Raw genomic sequence first — 12,943 nt, forward strand, 5'->3', positions numbered from 1 at the left:
TCTTGGCTTACAGATGTCATCGTCTCTTTGTCTTTTTATGGTCTTCTCTGTGTACATATCTATGTCATCATCTCCTCTTATAAAGACACCAGTCATGTTGGATTAGGGTCCACTTCAATGACTTCATTTAACTTTTAATCACCTTGTCAAAGACCTGATCTCCAAATATAGTCACATTCTGAAGTACTGACGGCTAAGACTTCAATATATGAATTTTGAAGGAAATAATTCAGCCCATAACACTACCTTCTGGCTCCCCAAAATCCATCTCTTCTCACAAGCATTGCCTTTGCACACCCACCATTGGGAGTCCTTTATAAGCAGAAAACAGAATAAAGGTGAATCTGGCATTAGTAAAAAAGGAAAGCTTTTGAGTCATGCAACTGAAAAATTTGAGGTAGATTTATTAGTTTCAGGCATAGCTATTCCAGATACTCTAATGATTTGTATTGGGTATTGATCTCAATCTCCATCTGTCAGTTCTGCTTTCCTTTGTAATGGCTCCATTCTCAGGCTCTTCCTCATGGTTGGAAGATGGCTGTCGTTTACTCTAGATTATGATCTTTTCTACTGGTAACAGCAACAGCAACAGCAAAAACAAAACAAAACAAAAAACTGTTTTTTGGTTTTTTTCCACATCTATTTTATTTTATTTTTTTTAATTTTTATTTATTTATGATAGTCAGAGAGAGAGAGAGAGAGAGAGAGAGAGAGAGGCAGAGACACAGGCAGAGGGAGAAGCAGGCTCCATGCACCGGGAGCCTGACGTGGGATTTGATCCCGGGTCTCCAGGATCGCGCCCTGGGCCAAAGGCAGGCGCTAAACCGCTGCGCCATCCAGGGATCCCTCCACATCTATTTTAGTAAAAGTACCAGATTCAAGTCTCATCAATCTGACTAAAGTCCTCATCCATTACTAAACCAATGCTATGGTCAGGTCAGTGAGATGCTCTGATGGGTGAGCCCTGGGTCATATGTGTGGCTCTGAATCAAGGGTGGGATGAATAACATGGAACAAGAGGGAGAGAGTGGTGAGGTCTCTCAGGAAATTGAAGTTGCTCCTCTTAGAGGCAGGAAGAAAGACAACAAACTAGGTAAGATCCATAGGTATTCATTCCACCAGGCTTTCTCTCTCCTATACCATAAACTCCAATTATCTCTATTCAGGCATCTCTTCCTCCCTGAGATAAACTCTGAATTTCTTCAGCAGAGGAAGTATCTATTATGTTGTACCTTATCCACATCTTAATTTTTACGTGGACTTTTGGCATGCTGTCCTTTCTCTCTGAAGTATAGAATCTTTAAGAGGAAGACAAGTATCATTTTATCTTTCACATATCTAATTCTAAGACAGTGCCTGACATACAGAAGTCACATATGTGTCTCTGCATGTGAGTGTATACATGTACCTGTTCAAGTTGTTCAGCTCAATGAACCCCCAAATTACTATCATTTCTAAAATAAAAAGTTGCCATCTAGAAGTATCTAAGACAGAGATGTCATTGAATCAGTGGCTAAAAGACACTGGAGTTGTAATAATCAAATAAGTCCATTGTCAGAGATGCATGACAGGAAAATGCTGAGTGTTCTTAGGCAATTTGCATTCTGTCTCTGGGTCCCAGTTTCCCTATTTTTTTTTGAAGATTTTATTTATTTATTCATGAGAGACAGAGAGAGAGAGAGAGGCAGAGACACAGGCAGAGAGAGAAGGAGGCTCCACACAGGGAGCCCAATGTAGGACTTGATCCAGGGACTCCAGAATCATGCCCAGGGCCAAAGGCAGGTGCTAAACCACTGAGCTACCCAGGGATTCCCTCCCCCCGCTTTTAAAAAGATTTTATTATGGTTTCCCTATTTCTAAAACAATCTAAAGTTTGAATTAAATTTTAGAATTCCAGAATTCTTTGACAATCCTTTGAAGAAGTGCATTTGATGATTCTGTGGTGGTTGTGTAATACAGTGGGAAGTAGACAGGAGTGCCAAATCCAGGAATGTGCATGACATAGGGATTGAGTGGTCCATATATTAGTGATAGGCAAGAAAGTTCTAGAATTTGGGAAGCTAACAGAAGTTACAGGAACATCCAGATGGAAGTTAGATGCCTTCAGTTCCATTCCATATCACCAGCTGGCTGTTATTAGCATGTCTCTCTCACTCAGCCTGCCTCTAATTGTACAATCTTTTTCTCAATTCAAATGTAGAAATGCCTTGGTCCACTTGGTTTTGTCTGCTCTGATCTATCTCTGCCCTAAGTGAACATTATCTTAGATTAATATATCTATTTATTTTCAAAAACCTTTCTAGTTACTATTCCTCCTATTAGGGGTACATGGCATTTTGTCAGAATAGAAAAATTTCTCTTGCAATTCCTAGGACTTTTCTTGATCAACAAATACCTTGTGAGGGACTAGGAATTCCTACTTATGATTAGACCATAAACTCTAACAGTATATAATTTTAGATCCATGAGTTTCAAAGTCTGCGATTGGAGAAACCGGTCCATTCACTTCATCATTTTATGACTCTTATCCATTTGCCGGTCATATGGTAGATACTCAATAAATATAATTTTTAATGGTTAAATAAAGTAAATAGACAAACAACTTCCATTGGAAGATCCATATTTCATCAATTTTAAGAAAACTATATATTATTTTTTACATTTTAACCTCTCTGAAACAGTTGGTGACAGCAATCACTTGGCCAAAAACTATTGTAATGGCATTGCCATGGCATACACATGGTAAAAACTTCAATCAAGTCTTGTACACCTAAAACTAATGTTACACTGTATGTTGACTAACTGGAATTTAAATAAGAACATAAAGTATGAAAAAGAACTTTGATCAAATCATGTGCATTATTAGTAATATAGGTTAAATTTAATTGCTATCTGCATTTAAATGCAGCAACTTGACATTTCATTTAGTGAACATTTAAAAATGGAACATTTGTCTTAGTTGTTGTCTAATAATTTCCCATTTAAACCTTCTCCTAAGATCAAGAAAAGCATCAACAATACAACTTAGAGCTGAGAAGAAAATCACCAAGACCATAGTGGAACTTGGGTTTTAGGAAATGCTGAATCATCATCAACTTTCCAGCATAGAGAATTTCCATGTGTGGAAAAGCACAGATATTTATCAGATATTTATGATTCTTAGTCAAAAAACTAATTCTGAAGAATGAGATTCCATTTATGAAGCAGTGTTAGGAATTTTTAAATATTTTCCACAAAATAATAATACAATAAAATCTGTGTCTAAATAAGTCTTAGGAACTCTTTCTTTTTCTAAAAGATTTATTTATTTATTTTAGGCAGAGAGAGAGAGAGAGAGAGAGAGAGAGAGAGAGAGAGAGAGAATGAGCAGGAGGGACAGAGGGAAAGACAATCTCAAGCAGATTCCACACTGAGCATAGAGCCAGACATGGGGCTTGAGCTCACAATACTGAGATCACAACCTGAGCCGAAACCGAGTTGGATGCTTAACTGACTGCCACCCAGGCACCCGGAGGTCTCCCAATAAGTTAAAAAAAAATTAAGTGATAAAGCATTAGTCTATAGTTTGATTGCCAACATTTTTTATTAGTAATTTTTAAAGTAATGGTAGATCATACAATTGGTAGAGTTTAGGTCCTATGAGACATGGTAGTATTACTAGAAGAGATATTCTGGGCCAAGGACTCAGTTATCATGCCTTGAATCTCACCATATAGAACATTTCCTTTAGTCTTCCTGACACTAAAAGAACTTATTCTCCATGAAGATAGGCTTGGATTAGATCTGAAGGAAATTTTCTCCGAAGTTAGAATATTCTCTAGACAAGAATTAGCTATGGAAGGAGATTATGAATTATTTAGCCTCTGAGATTTGCAAAAGAGAATTTTTTTTTCTCTGCCAGGGATAGTTAGGTTAGGTTCTCTGCCTGTTTATGTGAGTAGAGCAGCTACCTTTGTAAAATGGACACTTCTTTTCATGGGACGACTAGGCAAACTGGCCTTCCCTCCTTCTGATTGCCTAGGTGCAAGAAAGAGAACAACTGAAATAGTAAGAGTTGAGATTTAACAGATTGTCTTAGTCATCATATCAGAAGCCTCTGAAGAATGAAAAATAGTCAAGTTGTTTGGATTCTCACTCCACTGATCAGGAAAAGATGTTCTTGATCACAGATGAAAGTTGCTTCAGTTTCTATTTTAGAAAATAAGAGGCTGCTGTTTGCCTATGATTAGACATTCTGATAGAAACCTTTCTGGGGGCCCATTGTGCATTGTATTGAGGTATATAAAATGTAATTAGACAGCAGTATTTGCATACTTTGTTCATAAACAGAGCAATGGCCCTATGCGCCTGAGTCTGTAAGTTTTCCTATAAGCAGATGAAATAAATCCCAGAGAAACTGATATCTGAGTCATTGCCTTTCAAAATGGAAACAAAAAGATCTGGTATCTTCAAGGTATCTTTGAAATATGTCTTATCATATTCATTTACCTTACCATATTGATAATGTGAGAAGACCATAGCTAAAAGACAATTTTCATTTATTTTCCAATTTGAACTGAGTTGAGTGGCCTCTTGGAGACTGAGATGGTAGCATGTAAGAACATCAATTTCAACCAGAGAGATATAATCCAGGGCAGGGTACAGAAGTTACACTTCATACTCAAGAGCTATGTCATGTATGTCTCATTTCTCTGGGTTTGTTCTTTCTGCCAAGAACTTGCTTTCTACTGTGTGTATTCTTCCTTGGACATACAGTTCAGGCATTATTTCCCCAAGACTCTTCACCTAGCCCACCTCCATCAGCATTGGGTAATATAGTTGACATAGTGCCAGTACCTGTACCTACATTTATCCCAGGATTAACCAGACTGTGGTATGCCTTCTATTAGTCTATCTCCCCTACTAGGAGTCTGTGAGTGATTTGAGGGCAGGCATGTTGCCTAGTCCCAGTATTAGGAAATGCCTAGAGTAAAGGATATCTTTCAATAAAGTGTGAAACAGTTGAGAATGCATGTAAAATTACATCATATTTATTCATAGGTAAATTACTGATCTTATTCACTATATTCTTTATTAGAATTTTAGGGATCGAATTTTATTGGGGTTTCTTTCTAAAGACTAATTTTCACAAACTGACTTTTTGGCACTGGGGCTTCTCTTATATACCATTGTACTGATACGATTGAATAATGTGACTAATGTCACTCTTCTAAAGAACAGGATAAGTCACTAAGTGACTTTGGTGGGGGGCCTTTGCTTTTTGCCCTGCTTTTCCTATTTATATTATTCTTCCTAATTATTAATGATTTCTTTATATATAATGCTTGGTCACTTACTGCTTCATTTCTTCTATTATTTTTTTTAATATTGCTCTTTTAGTGAATTACTTGTCCATTTTCTTAGTTTTGCTTCCAATCATTTTCCAAAGTCCTTGCCTTACATGTATCAGGTAAGAAGTCTTCACCCAAAAGAAGAGAAATAATTATGTATATAGTTTATTAATAGATTTATTGGGTCATAACAAGAAAAACAAAGATAGAAGGCTTCAGGGTTTATTGACCCTGACATTCATGATGTATTCATGATGTAGGTTATTTCTATCTTCTGTTTTTATTATCCATACATTGGCTTTTTTCCATGCATGGCTTTCCTTTGCCTGTGCATGGGATAATCAATAGTAGCAATTGAGGCTATGTGCTTCCTGCTTCACATTCAGTAGGAGAAAGGGCACATTCTTCTTACTGCTCTTTTAACAAGAAAACTTTTCCCATATGTCTTAAGAAACCTTCTCTTCATGCCTTCTTGCATTCGGTTGGGGCTCACGTTCATTTCTGAACTAATCCTTGTTGCCACTGAATGTACTGTACTGATTTGCTTAAACCTGGGCTCACAAACAAATCTCTGACAAGGGAGAATGAGAGTAACATAAGTAGCTTACTGCATGAGGGGAGGTCAAACCACTAAGTATTATGGTTTTTACACTATGGAAAGGAGGTAGAGTGGATATCAAGAAGCCACTTGTCTCTATCAGTATGCTATGTCTTTCCTCTAGATGTTTCAGTGATAGCTCAAATCAAACATGTCCCCAAGTGTCTCACAGTATTTCCTCCTAGAGCAAGTTGTCTTCCAAATTTTCCTGTACTGTGAACTTCATTAAAATTTTCCTTATTATCCACTCACTCCAAAAGACTAGGAATTACTGTCTCATTCAATCTCAAACATGGTCCAATAAAAAGGGAGGAAAATAGCTAGTTCATTTATTCAGCCTCGGTTTACTATATATCAGGTACTAGGTATATAATCATATGCAATGCTATTACTAGACAGATTAGTAATATTTTGGTATATAATGGTAAAAAAAAGTCAAAAGTCTTATTACTTATAAAAATTAAATTAAAAAAAGATTAAACAAATTTGCACATACTTATACAAATTTGTGACATAGATACTGGATGCAAAGAACAGGATATCATGAAATAAATATTGGAGTTCACATTGAAACAAGAAGATAGAAAAGACTTCTTGGAAGAAGTGATATGTAAGCTGAGTCCTAAAGAGGAGGAAGCATATAGGCAGAATAAGAAAAGGGATGAGCATTGCACACAGACAGAATTACACAAAGTGGCATAATGAAGGAACCAGAAGAATCCCAGCAAGAATATGTTATAAAAGAAGTCAAGAGAAGTATGCTTCAAGAAGAAAGGATTGATAACACAGTTAAATGCTGCCAAGGGGTCAAATGAGATGGGAACTGAAGAGCAGTTGTTGGTTTTGGCAACATGGATATCTTTAGAGACCTGAACTAGAAGAGTTTTAGTGGAATGATGGGAATAAGACCAATATTGGAGTGGTGTGATGATGATTGGAAGATGACATAGTGGGAATATTATATGTACACAACTCTGAAGAAGTTTTTCTAGAAGTGAATCAGAGTAATGGTTGGTAACTAAAGAAGACCGTGGTAATGGAATTGGATTGCTTTATTTTTATTTTTTGTCGTTCGTTTTGAGATACTTGAATTAGCTCTAGCAGAGACTAGAACTTCATGGGATTTTTTTTTGGGGGGGGTCTGTTTTTTTTTTCTTTTTAACTGATCTATCTCTGATTCATAGAATGCCTGATACATGGTAGATACTCATTTGATAGCTAAATGAATTGATATTCTAGATTGTCTTTATGTGTGAGTGAGAACTATCAATTATAGAATGTGAGACCAAAAATACCGAAGGGAAATCTTTCAGAAGTATCAGGACTCAGATCCCGTGCACACATAAAAATTTTGTCACTTAATGGAAGGAAGAAAATTTTGCTCATTGTGGTAAGAAAGCAGGGAAAAATGGTTGCAGACCCAGTTAGTATCTAGATTTGAGAAGAAGTTCCGAGCTCACAGTTTCTAGAGATTCTTAAAGGGAAGGAGGCAAGATTATCAGGTGAAAGTAAGGAGAGCATGTGAAAATGCTTACCATAGTTGCTGAGAGTAGAGATGGAAGATAGCAAAGAAACATAGTAAAATTTCTGGATGCTTTAAGGCCATCTCTCATGGATTTATACCTACATACTTCTGTCTTATTTGATAAGACCCATCATTGTTAATGTGCATGGATTCAGTAGGAGTGGGAAAAACCTGATGGCTGGTTGTGTTCATCCAGGGTTTTGCCAAATAAATTGAAGGGCAAGGAAACTGAGCCTATTTCTGAGGATGTTTTTCTGGTGGAGCAGGAAAAGGAATGAAGCCTGGAGGGGACTACAGGAGAAGAAAAATGGGTCCTTGAAGATCAGTTCAGAGATTTATTGTAGTGAGCTGAGAGGATTGGAAGTTGTGTTCATTCAGGATGCCGGGATATCTGAAGTTGTGATTCTGAAGGCTACATTGCCAGTGTCACTTAGTCACCTAGTCTGGACAGTCCATATTTTTCCCAGTATCTCTCTAACCTGCAGATTTTTCTCCATTTACTCTGCTCCCACTGTTGCCTGAGCTCTTGTTACATTAGTCACCTGCAGGATCCTTCTAACAGACCTCCATGCCTTCAGTCTCTTTGCTTTCAACTCTTTTTTCCTAACTCACTTTTTCCACACTGCACTTGATTGATCTTAAAACAATATCTCCATCACACGATGACCCTACCCAAAGCCTTCATTCTGTGTGTGAAGCATATCTTAAGGAAACCTTAGTTTGGCATTCAAGGCTCCTGTCACTTTGTCATATTTAAAATATTGAATTATTTTCTGATAATTCCTTGAGAGGAGTTCACTTTATATCCACACTGTCTCCTATATCATTCTCCCCCCTTCCCCCATGACTTGCCTGGCAACTCCTTCCTCTTTCTTTCTATCATTGGAAATCACTATTGTGATTTTATTTATTTATTTATTTATTTATTTATTTATTTATCTATCTGTCTATCTATCTATCTATTTATTTATTTATTTTTTGCTATTGTGATTTTAATCTAATTCTTTTTTACTATTATTTATAGTTTACTAAAGATTTAGTTAAGTGTACTTTGTCTGTCAAGGACTTATGTCATCTTTTATGTATTTTAATGGCCTGATGATTATAAGTCTTAACGTTTAAAGCTTAAGGATCCTTTTCTTTTTACATCACATTTTAATGATAAGCAATAATCATAATTATATCTATAATTATAAAGACAACTTCAATTGTCCAAATATGGGGAAAAATTCTGTATGATTTACCTTCAACTGTATTTATCACATGTTAACCTCACTCCCACACAACAGAATACTAATTACATTTAAAGAAAAACAACACTGCTATTTTTGTTGCTTGGAACTATCAACCATATGGAAATGCATTTTTACTATGTCATCCATAAACAGTGAAATGGTTACATTTCCGGATGTGTTCAGCCAGGGATATATCTGCTGCTGTGAAGAAAGTTCTCCTCCTCCATAGGTATAACCTTCAAGGAAATGAGAAGCCTAAGAGGTTAGGTGTTCTAGGAATCCCTTTGCCAGTGTCTGACATGTGGAGACAAACACCCAAGAGAAGCCCTGGGCTTTCAGAATGGAAAAATCTTAGTCACTATGAACTCCTCCCATGAATAGGTGCTGGACCTTGAGTTAGGGTTAGGAATAGTTATCAGAACCTCCCAAGGGACAGAGAGCCTTTTTTCCAAGGGGACAGTGGCACTTCATCATTTATATGCACCCAGAGTGCCATCCTGTGGCCTAAAAATTGAGCTGTGTTTGTGTATAGTAACTGCCTGTGGTATTTTTAAGGAATTTTATGAGAAGCGAAAGTACAGTGGAGGTAAGATTTATCAAGGGTTCCTAAAAGCATGACCAAAAGGAAAAAAGAAGAAGAAGAGGAAGAAAAATGTAAAGGAACACCTTATAATTCTTGTCAAATTGGTTCCAATTAAAATCCTCATCTGGCCTATTGCTCGTTCTATTCTGGTGTCTAATTCTTCGTTGCCATTTTAATTCCTCTGCTGGTTTCCATGGTTTCTTTCTCCTTCCTCCCTCAGATGTACATTAGCAATGATGTTTGCTTTTGTCTTAATTTCAAAACAGGTTTTAAAATGCTAATATTTGTTAATGTCAAGAGATTAGGTAACTTGATTTGAGGAAATATGGCATTTCACACTTGGGCAAACTGTAGTCAAATAGTGCCTTCCAAACAAAGGATGCACCCTGGCTTTTTTCCACTACTTAAAGCGTATAAAATCTTAAGAAGTGAAATATGACATATTGTTTTAATTCCATTTCTTAACTCTAGTAAATGTTCAAAGAAACAGATACTCTAATGTGCTTGTAGGGGAAGCATAAAATGGCCCAAATTTTCTAGACAACTTTGCTCTGTACATTAAAAAATATCTCAGATGTTCACATATGTTGACCTAGCCAGTGTTCTTTTAAGAATTCATCCTCAGTAAGTGAACAGAATGATATTGAAAGGATATTATAGGTTTGTATTATTTACAAACTTAATTGCAGCAACTTAATTTTTTTAAAATTTCAATTCTCTAATAATAGAAGACTGGCTCAATAAGGTATAAAGCATCATAGAATAAAAATGCTGAATAGCAATTAAAGATGGTGTTATAGAAGAAATAATATTTAATGACAGGGAAAAACATTCGCAACATATTAGGAGATAGGTATATTGTAGAATAGTAATTTGGATCTCACAAAGGGCATATAAAGGACCAAAGAATAACCCCATTCTGTTTTCAGGCTGAAGTATAAACCAGCAGTGAAAGAACCAGATAATGGAGCTCAAAATATCACCTTCATTACACTCTATGTCACCCCTTGAACTTCCCCTCCCCCAGTGAAAGTCAGGCACTCAGTCACAGGTAGACCCAGGCCCCTAAGGCATGACTGGAGAGAGAGTTCCCCTTGTTCATTTCCTCTTCCTATTTTTACCAATTAGATGAGTTAGTCTTCCTCCCCTGTGGACAGGTAACCAAAGGCTTCGGAAGAGGTAGAACTAACTGGTTCCTGGAACTAGATGCCTTTCCCATGTGGGATGTGGAAGTTTCTTCTTTTATATACATATATAGATATATAATATATGAAGGAATATGTATTTATATATATACTTTTATATATTATAAATAATATATAAATACATTTAATACCCCTAACCTACTCAACATCAAAGTTTAGCCTAGCCAACTTAAACGTACTCAGAACAGTTGGGTACCATCATCTAGCACAAAATCTATTTTATAGCTAAGTGTTGAATATCTCATATAATTTATTGAATACTATACTGAAAGTAAGATGTGAATGGTTGTGAGTATATAGGTTGTTTATTCTGGGAATTGCAAGGTTGACTTGAGGCTGCTGCTTGTTGCCACTGTCTAACATCAGGCAAGAGTATCATACTGCATATCACTAGTCCAGGGGAAAAAAAAATCAAAATTCAAAGTACAGTTTTTATCAGATACGTATTGCTTTTGCACTAAGGTCAAAAAATCGTAAGTTGAATCATTGTCAGTTGGACCTGTCTATATTCCTTTATACATTTCTTTATAGTGTATTCTGTTTTCATATTATGATATTAAATACATATACCTAAATCTCAATTTATTTAAGAAGAAAAATAAAAGGTAAAATGATTAAGTTAAACAGATGCATATCATGGCCTAAAACTCTGAGATGTTTTCAAATAAGCGAAGGCAAGTACTCCATGTGGAATAACAAGGCATTCTTTGTGAGGTGGAGAAAGTAGTCAAGAGAGAACCGCATGCTGCCCACAGATTCCTGAGCAGTGAGAACTGCTCTACTTACTCATGTACATATGATGGGGAGTAGTTTTGTGTTAGAGATGTGGGGTCTGGAAGAGAGGGGCAGGTGGAGGGTACTTGTAGATAAGAATGGATGATTGCTGGTACTTTTTATCCTGAATTTCTCAAGAAAGTTCCCTACTCTAATGTTGTTGGACCCACCCACTAATTTGTCCAGCTACCTATCCATCATTTATTTTGACAAGTTTATGGAAAATCAGCTAACACCAGGACAGCAAGCATTAATATACTTGTCCCTAACTGAAAGAACTTCTTATTAAGGCATCATTTCAGAGATGAACCAGTTATTAAAATAATATCCATAAGTATTCAAAACTATGTATTAGGCATCATGATAGACCCTTTACACAAGCTGATTTGATTGATCCTTGGTAACAACAATTCAGGAGCTAGATAAATTTCCACATATTTGCTATACATGATAAATTTTAAACATAGAGTCTGAGGGTGCTTGGGGAGCCGCGGGCTTTGGTACAGACATGGCCAAGTCCAGGAGCCACACCACACACAACCAGTCATGAAAATGGCATAGAAATGGCATCAAGAAACGCCGGTCACAAAGATATGAATCTTTTAAGGGGGTAGACCCCAAGTTCCTGAGGAACATGCACTTTGTAAAGAAGCACAACAAGAAGGGCCTGAAGAATATGCAGGCCAACAATGCCAAGGCCATGACGGCGCGTGCTGAGGCTATCAAGGCCCTTGTCAAGCCCAAGGAGGCTAAGCCCAAGATCCCAAAGGGCGGCAGCCACAAGCTCAATCGACTTGCCTACATCGCTCACCCCAAGCTCGGGAAACGTGCTCATGCCCGCATTGCCAAAGGTCTCAGGCTCTGCCGGCCAAAGGCCAAGGCCAAGGCTCAAACCAAGGCCCAGGCTGCAGCTGCGACCCCAGCTCCGGCTCCTACTTCGACTCCTGCAGCGCAGGCTCCCAAAGGTGCCCAGGCCTCCACAAAGGCTTCAGTGTAGAGGCTTCTGCCTGCCAGTGTGAGGACAGAAAGACTGGTACGACCCCTGGGCTTCTGTCTGCATGGGCCTGGTGTCCTCCTGTGCTATTTGTACAAATAAACCTGTGGCAGGAAAAAAAAAAAAAAAACATAGTCTGAGGAATTGCTCAAGGTCATCTAGTAAGTGACAGAACTGAATTCATACCTGTGCAATTTGACTTCCAAGTTTATGCTTTTTGCTACCATCCCAAACAGCCTTCACAGTCTAATCCTTTGTGACATTAATTAACTTCTGAAGTTATGTTGCAGTTGGTGGATGGAAGGATACTTTTGTTTAATATTTTGAATCTTTTGGAGAAACACTGTAAAAATTCAAGGGTGCCAAATGATTTTTATTAGAAATAATTAGAACGATATCCTAGTCATCAAGAATACATTTGTATTGGAGGAAAAAATAAATGACTAGTGCTTGAAATAGAAACCCCAAAGCAATATGTAATCACATACAAAAATAACATGAGGATGCCAGCCCGACTCATGTGATTCTTTCTTTCCTCTCCCCCCTTGTGATTCTCGATTTATCTTATAGTTAAAAAGAACAAACCCCTGGGATAAATCACTTCATTCCATATCATTTCTTTCTGCTTTTTTGAATTTAAATTTGAAAATGTGAAGCCTGAGAAATCCTAGAATCTAGTCTTTTTAATATGAAGTTTAA

At 37.1% G+C, this 12,943-nt stretch overlaps 1 protein-coding gene and 1 pseudogene across 1 annotated transcript in view; both read left to right on the forward strand.

The window, feature by feature from the left end:
• Nucleotides 1-12,943, forward strand: part of TENM2 (teneurin transmembrane protein 2) — a 1,067,650-nt gene that overhangs the window by 87,638 nt on the left and 967,069 nt on the right. The gene's annotated exons all lie outside the window — the stretch shown is intronic.
• LOC129509396 (60S ribosomal protein L29-like) lies at nt 11,759-12,247 on the forward strand (annotated as a pseudogene).

Source organism: Nyctereutes procyonoides, unplaced genomic scaffold, assembly GCF_905146905.1.
Source record: "Nyctereutes procyonoides isolate TBG_1078 unplaced genomic scaffold, NYPRO_anot_genome, whole genome shotgun sequence".
Taxonomy (NCBI): Eukaryota; Metazoa; Chordata; class Mammalia; order Carnivora; family Canidae; genus Nyctereutes; species Nyctereutes procyonoides.